General features: G+C 50.4%; 1 protein-coding gene across 2 annotated transcripts in view; it reads right to left on the bottom strand.

The window, feature by feature from the left end:
- The window catches only part of CORO1C (coronin 1C), a 38,129-nt gene extending 24,747 nt beyond the window's left edge, over nucleotides 1-13,382 (bottom strand). Inside the window, exon 1 of one of the 2 annotated variants that reach the window (XM_038152104.1) lies at nucleotides 13,237-13,382. The gene's annotated coding sequence lies outside the window, so the exon portion shown is untranslated. Of the gene's footprint in view, nucleotides 1-13,220 lie in introns of both variants that reach the window. The other variant, XM_038152102.1, reaches the window with a different exon arrangement.
- Nucleotides 13,383-13,618: the final 236 nt, after the last annotated feature.

Below are 13,618 nucleotides of genomic sequence, written 5' to 3'. Positions count from 1 at the left end.
TGGAACACACCTTCCCTGCCCTCTTCCCCACCTACAGCTCGTCATCCTTAGCAGGAACTCTCTGATCAACACATGGTGAGCAGCCTCCAGTGCTCATTTCCATAGCAAAGGGAGTGATTCTTGGCGTTGGATCAGAGCCATTTTGATCTGGCAGCTCTCCAGGGAGAAGGAGGGGGGGATGTGCTGGATGTGGTTGGAAGGAGCGGCCACTGTGGCTCTTTCAGCTCACCAGGGAGAGCAGGTGAAAAACCCAACGGGGGGTGGGGGAGCCTGAGCACCCCAAAAAGAGTCCCAGCCCTGCTACAGACTGTCCCTAAATGGGAAGAGTGTTTCGTTTCCTCTTTGCTTCTCAATCCTGCCGTGCAAAGGATGCCCTCCCTTCTCCTCTTCCTCCTCATCCATCTCCAAGAAAATCCACAGCTCAGTTTGGTTGCTGTGGGTTCTCTCAGCAGAGTCACGGGCAGGAGTTCCAGGCTTGGCCAGTTCATGGGATGGCTTACAAGGAAAGGTCATCCCATCCACCCCCCTGCCATGGGCAGGGACACCTCCCAGCCTGGCCCTGGACATTTCCAGGGATCCAGGGGCATCACAGCTTCTCTGGGAAACCTGTGCAAGGGCCACCCCAGCCTCACAGATGGGAATTTCTTCCCAGTATCCCACCTAAATCTACCCTCTTTTATCTTAAAGCCATTCCCCCTTGTCTGTCACTCCATCCTTTATCCAGAGTCCCTCTCCAGCTCTCCCTTTAGGCACTGGAAGGGGCTCTAAGGTCTCCCTGGAGCCTCTTCTCCAGGTGAACACCCCTATCCTGGCTCCAGAGCAGAGGGGCTCCAGCCCTCAGAGCAGCTCCGTGGCCTCCTCTGGACCTGCTCTAACAGGTCCCTGTCTTTTTTTGGGCCACTTTTAGGATTATCAGGTGAGACACCAACACCTGAGATGATTCACCCGAAGGAAAGGCTGATTCAGCCTCTGTCACACTTGCAAAAGGATGACCTGGGTGGTTCAGGGAACCTTGGGAAGTGACTTTGGAAATACCCAAGTGGCTAAGGAAGTGTATCCATGGCTAACGGGGCTGGCTTGGGATTTTCTCTTAGGAAATGGGCTTGGAACATGAGCATTAAGAAAAGAAGTTAATTAAATCATTATCTATGCTGTTAAACCTTGGCTAAGGAACTCCCTACCCACTTACTAGACAGAATACATTTTTGGGGGGGGTAAAATGCAAAATTAGAGGATTTAAAACCTCCTGACTGGGAGCTGAAAGGCCTTTAAATTTTGCCAGAGTTACAACCCTCAGCAAAATTAAAACAGAAGCTTTGGACACCCTGCAAAGGCCTCCACAATAGAAGTGCTGACAGATCTATGGCTGCTGAGCTCCTGGATCCCGCTCGGCCACACACGGCATCTTGGTGGGGACAGAGGAACGAGCCTTCAAACCTCTTCTTTATTCCCTCCCCGAGTGACTGCCAGCTGAATTTTACCAAAACTTTGGGTTCATCTGCCAGTCTGTGCCCTCTGAACAGCCCAGCCCTCGTGGCAGCTTTTGAAAGGACCCCGGAAAGGCTGGATGCTCGCACAGGGCCACTTTTCATTCCACTCCTTTCTGATCTCCCATCACGATGTGTCACAAGAGCTGCCATGAGTTTGCCCATTTTCCTGTTTATAAAGGATTTATCTGTCTCAAGAATCCGACAGATGGATTTCTGTGGCTTCGGAGGGTTTGCAGCCTGCTTATGCAAGAGGAAATGCATCCTGCTAGGGAACACTTACAGGAAAACCCCCCACTAATGGCAAAATCCTGCTCAGCCCATGTGATTGTGATCCCTTCTGGAAAGGGAGGCATTGGAATAAAAGGCCAGTTGAAGTCAGACAGCCAGGGGCTACTGTTAAGGGGGGTGAGGAGATACAAACCCAGTGGATAGGGAGAACAGCATTTATAAAAGGTTGGTACTGGGGACTGGAAAGGCTCTTCCTTAAGTGGAAAAAGTTGCAGCTGTTGATGGTGAATCCCCAAACTCCCAGTCTGAGCCCTGCTGAGGAGCTTTGGAGTCTTAACTGTTAAAAAGTCCAGCCTTAATTGTTAAAAAATGAGAAGCAGATTAAGAAAAATAAAAATTAAGAGGTCGATGGTTGGGTTTGATGGTCTTAAAGGTCTTTTCCAACATCAATAATTCCATGGTTCTATAGGCAGTGCACCAGCAGCAATAATGAATGGTGTTATGGGATGGATGAGGTGCCGGGGTCAGCAGGGACAGGGGATGGTCCCACTGGTGAAACTGCAACACGGGAAAGCCCAGAGGATTCCCAAGGACCAACTGTGAGGCCTCAGCTGGGCTGAGCCACTTGGGCCTCATCAGCAAAACCTCACCAGCAAATCATCTCTGTGCTCAGGGCTGGTTTTATAAAACATCTAGGAAATGTGTTATAATCCTAAACCCAAACCAAGCCATGGATGTTCCAAGCTGCCCCCGGCATGGAGAGAACACCCTCTGGGAGCAGGGCTGAGCCACATCTGCACAGCAGTTTCATCATGGAGATAAGCACCAGAGAAAAGCCCACAAGGAATCTGCTAAACATCCTATGGAAGATAAGGTAGAGAGGTAGAGAGCCACGCTGGAAGGGAGGAGAGAGGCATTCAGGGGGTTTGAGGCCTTTAAAACACCTCCATGCCCTCGTGCTCCTCACAGCAAGGATGGCTCTGTCCCACTGCTGTGGGCCCAAGGGAGCAGGGACTGAGCCAAGAGCTGCACCCACTGAGAAAAGGCACAGAGACCTCCAGGGTATTTCCTAATCACTCTCTTCTGGCATTTTTTTCACTCCAGAGCCTTGGCTGTGCAAGCTCTGGGGTTCTCAGTGACCCAGGACCATGCCCAGCCAGAGGGACAGGGACACACACTGCCCTGGGCTCAGTCCAGCTGCACACTTATTCCAGGGAAATCTTGCCACCACTGTCACCAGCATGTCACCAGCAAGGCTGGAGGAGGAATCAGTATAATAAAATCCCAGAAAGGTTTGGTTTGGAAGGGGCATTAAAGCTCACCCAGTTTCACCCCCTGCCATGGGCAGGGACACCTTCCACCAGCCCAGGGTGCTCCAACCCCATCAAACCTGGCCTTGGATGCTTCCAGGAATTGAGGAGTCACAGCTTCTCTGGGCAGCCTGGGCCTCACCATCCTCACAGGGAGCAACTTCTCCTAATATCTCCTCTCAATCTACCCTTGTTCAGTTTGAACCCATGCCCTGTTGTCCTGTCACTCCTGGAAAAACTTCATCTCCCTCTCCAAGCACCCATGGAAGCAAAGAACTCAGTCTCGTGATTCAAAGTCTTGCAAGACTTGGGCAGAGAAGGAAGCGGGGGGAAGAAATGTGTCACGTGGCCACAAAAAGTTCAGCTCACCCCACAACTTCACATGAAAGCTCAGCAGAAAAAGGGAACAGCCACAAATGCCTTGATGCAGTTTCATTTTAAACACAATTCTAGTCCCTCTGGGTATCCCTTTTCCAATCAATCCATATCCAGTCCACTGCTGACAGAACTGTTGTTTTCAGCTGTTCAGAGTTATTTAAAACAAAGGTGAACACTACTACAGATGGTCACAATTCCAAAACACATCATATTTGTGTGCAGATTATTTTCAGTCTTTGGTTACTTGAGCCTAGGTTGAGCAAGACCCTGCCATCTGATTTCACTTCATTTTAAAGACAAAAAGCTGGAATATGAACTTAATACTGAAATTTCCAGCTGTTCTACCACTGGCAAGATTCTATTTTGGGATGGGAACCTAAACCACAAACTACCAGGGAATTTGATTATATCTCAACTGGGGAGCCCAGCACATTCAGAAATGTAACACAACCCAAACTTTGAATAAGCTGAAATTTCTGTTCTGGACGAAGAGCAAGGTGTTGGCTGCAACCTGTGAAACACTTGATACAACTCTGGATTTCAGAGCTGTAACCTGCAATGATCATATGAAAACCTTCAGAATATGAAGAACTCTTGAGTCAGAAGTGCCTGTAGAGCTCAAGTCTCCCAGGATCACCAAGGACTCATTATTTCCTGAGGGTTTACCTGTGTGTGCTCGTCTCACATCCCCCCCGGGGCTATTTTCACTTCAAGATTTCCAGGGATATATAATTCATCTTCTTGGGGAATCACCTGGTTGTGGAAGGTGTCCCTGCCTGTGGCAGGGAGGTGGAATGAGATGAGCTTGAAGCTCCCTTCCAAGCCAAACCCTTCTGGGATGATCTTACCACTCCCACGCTGTGTCACTGTATCTCCACATCCAGCGTTACATCACTGACCATAATTTGCAGTGACAAAAGGACGCCGCAGTTAAAGTCATTACCCCGAACTGAGAGCGTTGTCTGGCTTCATTTAATCTGTGTCATCTACCAGAAAGGCAGAGCAATGAATGCACACAAAAATCATTACACAAAATAATTCAGCAGGAGCCATAGAGGGATGGGGAACCAGCAAAGGGAGACACCAGCAGGAATGGGAGCTCTGCTGCACTGGAGCAGCAGCCTCCAGACAACCTCTTCTTTTGGGTTTGTATCTTTTAGAGCATCCTCTGTCAGCTGCCCCATCACACAGGTGGTGGGGGATGTAACCACAGGCTGGACAAAAAATGGGTATTAAAATGAAAAGAGGAGAGCAAAGCGGAGTAAAAATAAAGGACTAAAACTCAGGACAAAAGCTCATAAAGGCAAGCAGCATACAAAATATAGGGCTAAGAGAGCAGGGATTGAACATTGCTGGTGCCTCAGTGCATTCAAATCCAAGCTGGAGCATGGAAGGTGTCCCTGCCTATGGCAGGGGGTGGAATGAGATGAGCTTTAAAGTCCCTTCCAACCCAAACCATTCTGGGATTCTGTGATCCCTGCATTTCAGCTTCCACTTTTGCTGCCAGCAGAGACAATTGCACAGTGGTTGGACACCACAGAAGCTTTTTACTGGACAAGGAAAGGGAAGCCTCCCACACACTCCCACCTCTGACACCGCCGTTCCAGCAGCCGACCACAGAAGGCCGTGGCCTTTCACATCACCCCCTCCAAAAATCTTTCCTTTTCCACTGGAATAAACACCAGAGAAGCTTCTTTGCATGCTGCATCCCATCCACGGCCAGGAGACAGCAATATCCTGAACAACAGCCCTGGGAGCTGCAGCCAGAGACAGCACAGCAGCCCCAGGGATGCTCCTGACACCCATGGGGAGGGGGGCAGAACAGGGCTCCAGACCACGCTGTGATCCCAAGGGAAACACAAGCAGGAGCACGCGGCTCTCCCAGGATTCCAGCAAGGGAATCCAGTGATAAAATGCTTCTCCCCAGCACTGACCTAGTTCTCTTATCAGAGCTAACAGGGAAGTAGCAATCTGGTCAGAGCTGCTGCCCCAACCCGCTGGATTCCTCTCTCACTCAAAGGTTACATGCCAGCGTTTTCCAGACCATATTCCTGAGATACATTGGAGGCTTTTCTTTTTTTTTTTTTTTTTTGGGGCAAAGGCTAGTGGTTATGAACAGAAAAAGAGCTGTTCCCCAGCAGAGCTTCATGAAATTCTCACCAAATCACCACCAGATCCCAGCATTCCCAACCAACCATCTTTTTCTAACAGAAAATGCGTTGTCCCTTGTCCAAAGTCCCTCTCCAGCTCTCCTGGAGCCCCTTTAGGCCCTGGAAGGGGCTCTAAGTTTTCCCTGGAGCCTTTTCTTCTCCAGATGAACGCCCCCAGCACTCCCAGCCTGGCTCCATGGCAGAGGGGCTCCAGCCTAATCCCCAAAGGAATAGCTAAGCTGTTTTTTATTCCTCAATTGCAACATCCCTTGGCATCCATAGGAAACAATTCTAAACATTAAAGGTGTTTTAAGAGATAAACAGTCTCACAGATAAAAAGGTTGCAGGTCCCAGTTCTCCTAGAGCACTGCACCATCAGGGAACCACGACCTGCAGAACCCTCTGCTCCAAACACCAAATTAACAAAATTCCTGCAAGCTCCAGAATAAGGCAGAAACAACAGATCAGCACAACCAAGGCTCCCAAAGAGCCTGGCCAAGAGTGAGTCAGACTGACCAAGCGAGGAGCAGCGCTCTCCACATGACCCGGCCTGACCACAGCGGCTCCGAGCTCTGCTGGACCCAGCTCAGCTCCAGGGGAGCCTGCGGAGAAGCCTTGGGGAATGTGACCTGGGAGCAGCAGGATGACCAAGTGCAATGGCTTGGATAACACCACATCTCCTGCTCTAACAGCCAACAGGATGGGCTGGAGTCCTGGAGAACGTCTCAGGTAGGCTGGAGGTACAGCACAGGGCAGCGTGTCCGTCACACTGGAGTTTCCAGGGGACGCACTCTGCTCCAAAAAGCGGCACTGAGCTTGGCTGGCACATCCTGAGTAAAACCTTCTTCCACTTCTCAACAACACCCACCCAACAGGTGAGGCCCCCTACAATGAGCTGCTTTTAATGTTCTCAAAATAACCCCAACAAGGGTGAATGGTCAAAGACAAGACAACATCCTTGGGATGTGGGAGGTTTGGGCTGGACCAGGCCAACATCTCGGATTTTAATGCAGTACAAACAAGCTGCAAAATGAATCTCAGTGCTCCCAGTTGGAACTGGCGTGTGTTTCTCCACATTTCCATTTGCTGTCCTGCCAGCTCTTCTGGCCAAGCAGCCTATAATTCCAAGAGCACCATTGTCATTCCGTCCTGTTTCCGTAACGTGCAATTTGAAATCAGGGCTGGGGGAGGGAGGACAGGGCTGGAGGAGGTTGAAACTCAAATCCAGATAGTTCAATCTGCTGACTTGATTTTAAATCCCTGTCTCATGGTGCCAATTACAGCCCCCAAACATCTGTTTTAGCAGAGGCTTCCAAGTTCAAACACATTTCCTCTGTCCTACAGATGTTCTTTGTCACTGACCTGTCATGGGATGACAATGAGGGGGCACTACCTGGTGTCAAACCATAACAGTGACACAAAGCACCTTTCTCACTTCTCTGGGCAGGCAAGAAACCAAAAATTAACTGAGGGAAGTGGATTTAGTTTATTAAGGAGCTTTAATAAACGTTCTAGGCTGTCAAGACAGATTTCAGATTCCTACCCGCGTCCTTGACACCTCCATGGCCCCACATCCACCTCTGAGCTTCCCTGACAGGGAGAATCACACCCACCCCAGCACTGGGCAAAGGCTGATTCCCTGGGGAATTCTTGGACCTTCAGCTGGCTGCTTTCAGCTGGAGAACTGGTTTCCAGTGAAGAATTACAGCCTGTGCCTTGATGACCTTTAAGCTTTACTTACCTGTTGGTTTGACAGTCACGCTGCCGCGCGTGCAGCCCACACTTCCAGTCCTTTGGGAATCACTGTGGCATTTCCAGCAGCTCCAGAGGAGCCAAAACAACAGAATTACACCCAGATAAGCCCAGCTGGTTTTTATGGGAGCTTGCAGAGCACTTCATACCCTGAGTAGAGCAAAAGATGGATGTGGCAAAGCAGGGTTACAAAGAACAGAAAGATAACCTTTACCCTCAAAGAATCATCAGGGAGCCAAGGAAGAAGAGAGAGATAACCCCAGGGCAGCCTGACCCTAACCAGGGGCACCCACCTTAAACAGCAGCACCTTAAAACACCACACAGAACAAATTGTTCCAGGAAGGAGCAATTTTCCTGGCAGTGGCCAAGAAAAAGATGCTGGAAGAAGCACAGCAACACTGAGCTAGAAGAGTTTTGTGCCCACCCTTCAGGCTGTGCTAAAGCAGAATATATTGCAGAGGAATGTCTGGCAACTTGTGTTTGCCTGAGTTGGCTCAGGATTCTCTCCTGCCTTGCAAATTGATCTCAGCAGATCCAAAAAAATTCAAATTAACTTTAGAAAGTATCACTGAAAACTTAAGAAAAATGCAATACACCTCCTGTTCTGAAGCTCTGAGACAGCTTTGGGCCTCCAGCCTCCAAGACATGGCATCATTAATTTAAGTACTTCAGAAGGGAATTAAGTATAAATTAAGAGTTTAAAAGTGTAACAATTGTCATTTATACACATATACCCATCCCACTGCTTGTGCTGGGGCAAATACCTGAAGCATGTGTAAAATAATTCCACTTAGTAGTACATGCTACAAGTAGTAGGTGCTAAAAGTATTCCCAACCTAGGACCTGCCAGCCCCTGAGTAAATGTGTCACCTGACATTCCCAGCTTGGAAGGAAGGATACCAATCTGCTTCACACAGGTACGATGAAAAATGCCAAGGAAACGCCGAGCAGACACCCTGAGTCAGCTGGGGAATCCAGATTCCAGCAGGAAGCAGCAAACCATGAAGGCTTTTAAAGCATTTAAAGTGAAAAGGAGAGGAGTTAAAAAGCCACTCCAGGAGGTAATTCCAGCCCTGAGCAGGTGCCTGAGCATTGAGGCTTTGCTGATGACAATCTTCCCTATCAAGCCATCATCTGCCCAGCATGGCCAGTTTGCCCAGTTCCCAAGGGACAGGCTGCTTCCTACGGATTGAATTTGTTACTGCCTGCTAATCCCTGGAGCTGCTAATTACACCCATTATCAGTTTGTCCAGCATCCAGGTCTGGCACACTGTAAAATGTCAAGTCCTCATCAGGTTTACAGACTGGTTTGGGTTAGCAGGGACCTTAAAGCCCATCCAATTCCACCTCCTGCCATGGAGGGACACCTTCCACTCTCCCAGATTGCTCCAAATCCCATCCAGCCTGGCCCTGGACACTTCCAGGGATGGGACAGCCACAGCTGCTCTGGGCACCCCGTGCCAGGGCCTTGCCACCCTCACAGGGAGGAATTTCTTCCTTAAATCCAAGTCAAATTTCCCCTCTTTCAGTTTGAGTCCATTGCTCCTTGTCCTGTCACAACAGTTCCTGATGAAGGAATGCTTAGGGATGGGATGATGCAAAATGTGCTGCTTTAATGCTGCAGATTTTTATGTTTATTTGGGAGAAACAATGGATTTTCAAGGACTCCGGAACACGGTCTCTATGGCAACTATATGCAGAACCAGAGGGGAGGGAGGGGAAGTTCCCATATTTCCAAATACTCAGAACTGAGTGATTTGAGCTCCATTTTCCAGGGATTACTTAAACCAGCAACTGCAGGTGCAATGCACTGCCCAGCTTCATACAGGGATGCAAACAAGGAGTAGTTTCAGGCATGCCATTCTCATGGAGTTTTAGGAAATCCTGCTCAGACACATCTGCTAAAAATGCAGAAATGTGCCTTCATGTTCAGCTCAGAAGAATTATTACCTATGTGCTTGTTCCTGCATAGATGGCAGCCAAAATCTGGAAAACCAAAGGGAAACCCTGGTCCTTCCTAAGGGGAACATTTGGCCTCAAGCACAGCTCAGCAACACTCCAAGGAGAGCTGTGAGCTCATCTCAGCATCAGGCTGAGCCTTAATCACTTTAAGTCAGACCCCACCACTGGTTTATTTCCACTGCTCTTTCAAATTCAATTGTTAAAAAAGGAAAACAAGGCAAACCTAATTATGCTGGGCTGAGAGGCCCAGCTCAATGTCAGAGTCACTGCAACTTCTCCCACCGAGAGCCAGACCTCAAACGTCACCACAGGCTCAGCAAAAAGCAGATTAGAGATCACTCATTGTCACCGCCAACAAAAACAGTGGTGTTGAAGAAGCAAAGTGGTCATGCTGAAGAGCTTGTCCTTTCCCTAGTGCAGGTGATTCTGCCTTGATTCCCCCTCTAAGTCATCAGCAGAGAGGATAAATTGTCCACAAGGCCACGTTTTGTCACTTCCAGACCAAGGAGATCTCTTCTATCCACCATGGGCACATCAGAAGCCTTCCAAACCCGCAGGTTTTCCCCTTTGGAGGGAGCAGCAGATGCCATTTCCAATATTTCTCTGTTAACTTCCTGACCTACAGAGCAGGATTTTAAAATTTTCAGGATGTTCCGTCACAAAATCCTCTTCCATTTGGGGTGTCTGCTCCAAGGGATTCCCCCCTGTCTTACTGGCATCGGGAATTTCATGGGAAGGGAATAAAGTAAAACTATCCACTTGCCACACCAACAGCCACCTTCTACTTTCCAGCTACTTCATCATCTCCAGCCATTAATCCTGATTGGATTTATATTCCCTGCACAACCCCATGAACACAACTAATGGCTGGTGATACAACTAATGGCTGAAATATTCCATTAGGATCCTCTCCAGACAATTTGTTCCTCCAAGGACAAGCCCTGCAAAGCTGCCAGTGGAACCTGGGAGCAGCTGAGCAGTTCTGTGTCACGCTGGTATTTCACATGCCTGTGTGTGGTTTGAGATGAGAAAAGCCACAAAAAGTCATGTACTGAACAATTATAACCTCAAAAAGAAACAAATAATCCATTTTTTTTTGCACAGTTACTCACAGGAGGAAAAGCAGAACAAAGCAATCCTATTAAACAGATAAAAAGAAAGGGCCCAGTAAACAATTCCCAACCATACTGGTGGAGCCAACACATCCAGAAAAATGAACTTTCACTGCTGCTTTCCTGAGTCACTCAGCTGAGCCCAAAACCTTTTTCTGCTTCATTTTAACGTGGTGTTCACGACCACCAGCAAATGTGCAGAATGTGACAAAAGCTCAGCAGTTCCCATCTTGTCAGCCACAAGCCACCAGCAGCCTGACTTCCAGGAGCTGCCTAAACTGAAGCTCTAAGCAGTTTCTAATCTCACCAATTCCAGAGTTACCCACCAGAATATGCCAGCCCAAAAATATTAAGAGGGGGAGACTACAGGGAGCAAGCTAGAGGAGAACACAGACATTTAATTCTTGTTCCTACGCCCTGCAAAGGCTTAAACTGGGGCACTTCAAATCCTCAGTGAGTTTCTGTTCCAACGCATCCTCGGAGAAGGGCTGAGATTATCACAAAAACCTCAGTAAAACAAAATCAAAACAAACAAACCCAGACTTTTAAAAGTCAAGTGAAAATGTGCCTGTGAGCTTGCCCAAGAGGACATTCCTGGCCCTGGGAGTGGTGCACTGATGACCTCACCGAGCTGCAAACTCAGGCCAGGAAGTGTTTTGCTCGTGTCTTCAGAATAGGAAGCTGGCATCCCAGGGATATTCCTGGGGATTAATCACCAAATGAAATCCAGGAGCAGAAATTCTCTCCCCATCACAACGCAACGTTTTGGTTTAACGAGCCATTTAAGTCAAATGTTGGACGTGGCCACCACGGTGTCACCGAGGGCAGAGCTCGGCACCCTGTGCTGCATCACCCAGAGAAAAGCTGATATTTCCCCCTTCTGCACATTCCTCCTCATTGCCATTAAACTGAATCCCTGCCTTTCGCTTGGAGTGAATCCCAGAAGTGACAGATGCAATAAGCATGAAGATCTCACTTGAAAAAATCCAATGATGTTTGAAAAGACAGCTCAGGAGAAGACAGAGCAATGCCAACAGAGAACACAAATGCTGATTAAAGCAATCTGGATAAAAGGCTACAAGTGACCATTGAAAAATTATTATTATATTATTATTATTATTATGAAGAAGTGCTGTACTGAAACAAACACCAAGCAAAGGCTGCCTGACATGTCCCCGAGTGTGTCAGGTCTTACTGGGGCTACCAAAACCACAGAAAAACACATATACCCAAAATAAACACGCATTGCCACAAAAGTATTTGATCTTCTACCTTTGTGTACACAGTCCTTAGCAAACACCACTATTAGCTGCAATAAAACCTTCCTGCAAGCACACAGCCATCTGGATTTTCCCCCCCCTCCTTGAGCAGAGAAGATGATTCAAAGCTGGTTATTCAAATGAAAATGGAATGAACCCTCTCCTGCCTCCCGCACACGACACCCGCTGCTTTCCCCACGTCCAAACACGCTTCTCCCAGGACGTGCTGTGCCACTTCACACCATTTCCCCGCACTCCAGAGCTTCCCTCGTGCCTGCCACGGAGGCACACAGAGGGAGAGGATGGCACCGGGTAATTTGGGAACAGCCTGGCCTAAAATTAAAACAAAATCGAGAAATTCAGCGGCGAACTGAAAAATCAGCTGCAGCCTGGTGCGTTCAGAACATCCCTCTCTGATTTTGCCACCGTCCTTGGTCTTGCTCCAGTAATCCCCACGCACATCTGCACGAACAGACGTGCTCAGACCAACTCCAGCTGCTAAAAAAAACCCCAACCCTAATGCATCTCACTTATCTTCAACAATAAAACTGCTTCCATCGGGTTCACTTTTGTTTCCTGGCACCTTTCACTGCCTTTTTTTATTTTCTGCTTTTTTCAGAGCTGTCTCCTGTGCAATCAGTCAGTTCAGGCATCACGATGTCCTACAGCTGAACCTCTGTGTGGTGGTGTCAGCCACCTGCCCATGTGTCCAAGCTCTTCCCTCGTGCTGTTAACGGAATCAGTGGGAATTTCATAAAGCACAGGTACGGACCAGCCTTTAAATTTCAGCCTTTGGCATAACACTGTTAAACAACGTGGCTTCCTGCATAGGAAAACAAAGCCCAGGGACATCTGCCCACAGCAAAGGGACGGGATGAGATGGTCCTTAAAGTCCTTTCCAACCCAAACCATTCTGGGATCCCCTGGTGATTCACTGACATGTCACACAGCCCAGGAGTCCAACATCTGCACAGCCCCGAAAGAGCCCCTAATAACGGCGTGACAAGGACCTGCTCTACAGGAGCCTCCCAAAAATAAACCCAAACTAAATCCCCATCAGGGCGCTCATCTTTTGTCCTCTGCCATGGTGCACGGCGGGGACGGGCGCTCCGGGGGCGGCACACGCCGGTGGCACCGAGCGGCTGCTGCATCGCCGAGGGGAAAAGAGGGGGGGAAAAAAAATAAGAAAAGGAAAACGTGCCGAACAAAAGCCCCCCAGCGCTGTCCCCGCCGCGGCATCAGGTGCGCGGCGGGAGCGCCCGGCGCCGCCGCCCCGCCCCGGGCTTGCCCTGCCCGGCGGCCCCGGCCGGATGCGGATGCGGCGGCGACCCCGCGCCGCTGCCTAATAAGGAGGGAGCGGGAGCGGCCGGGGCCGAGGCGGTGCGGGGAGGGCGCTGCCGCCGCGGGCCCCGCGCTGACAGCGGCCGCCGCCTCACGGAGGGCTCGGCGGCCCCGCGCGGGAAGGGCCCGCCCGGCCGGACCCCCGCCCTGCCCGGCTCCCTCCCGCGGGCACCGCGCCGCCCGCCCTGCCGCAGCCTCGCTCGCCGGCGCTGGCCAGTTCTCCCCGCTCGCCCTCACCGCCCCCGAGCCGCACCGCGATCCCGAGCCGCCTCCCGCGTCCGCTCCTCAGCCCGGCGGAGCCGCCGCCTCCGCCTCCTCCTCCGCCCGCCGCCGCCGCCCGACTGAGCGCCGCGGGGCTGGGCGGGGCAGAGCGGCCGCGGGTCCCGCCCCCTCGAAAACACGCCCACAAAGGGACACGCCCCTTCTGTCTGGCCACGCCCGTTCCAGCCGCTGTCGATGGGGCGGGTGGAAGCGGTGAGTGACGGCTCGGCCAGCCAATGGCCGCGCGGCTCTCGCCACCACGCGCGGTCGCGCGCTCTCGGGCCCCGCCCCGCCGCCCCTCAGCGGCAAGTGGGGGCGGGCGGTCTGAGGGACCCGTGGGGTCGATCGTGTCCCCCCTGGCACCGGCCGTGTCC

This window comes from Motacilla alba, chromosome 15 (assembly GCF_015832195.1).
Source record: "Motacilla alba alba isolate MOTALB_02 chromosome 15, Motacilla_alba_V1.0_pri, whole genome shotgun sequence".
Taxonomy (NCBI): Eukaryota; Metazoa; Chordata; class Aves; order Passeriformes; family Motacillidae; genus Motacilla; species Motacilla alba.
The sequence above is the reverse complement of the archived record's forward strand: the minus strand, read 5'-3'. Positions and strand labels throughout refer to the sequence as shown.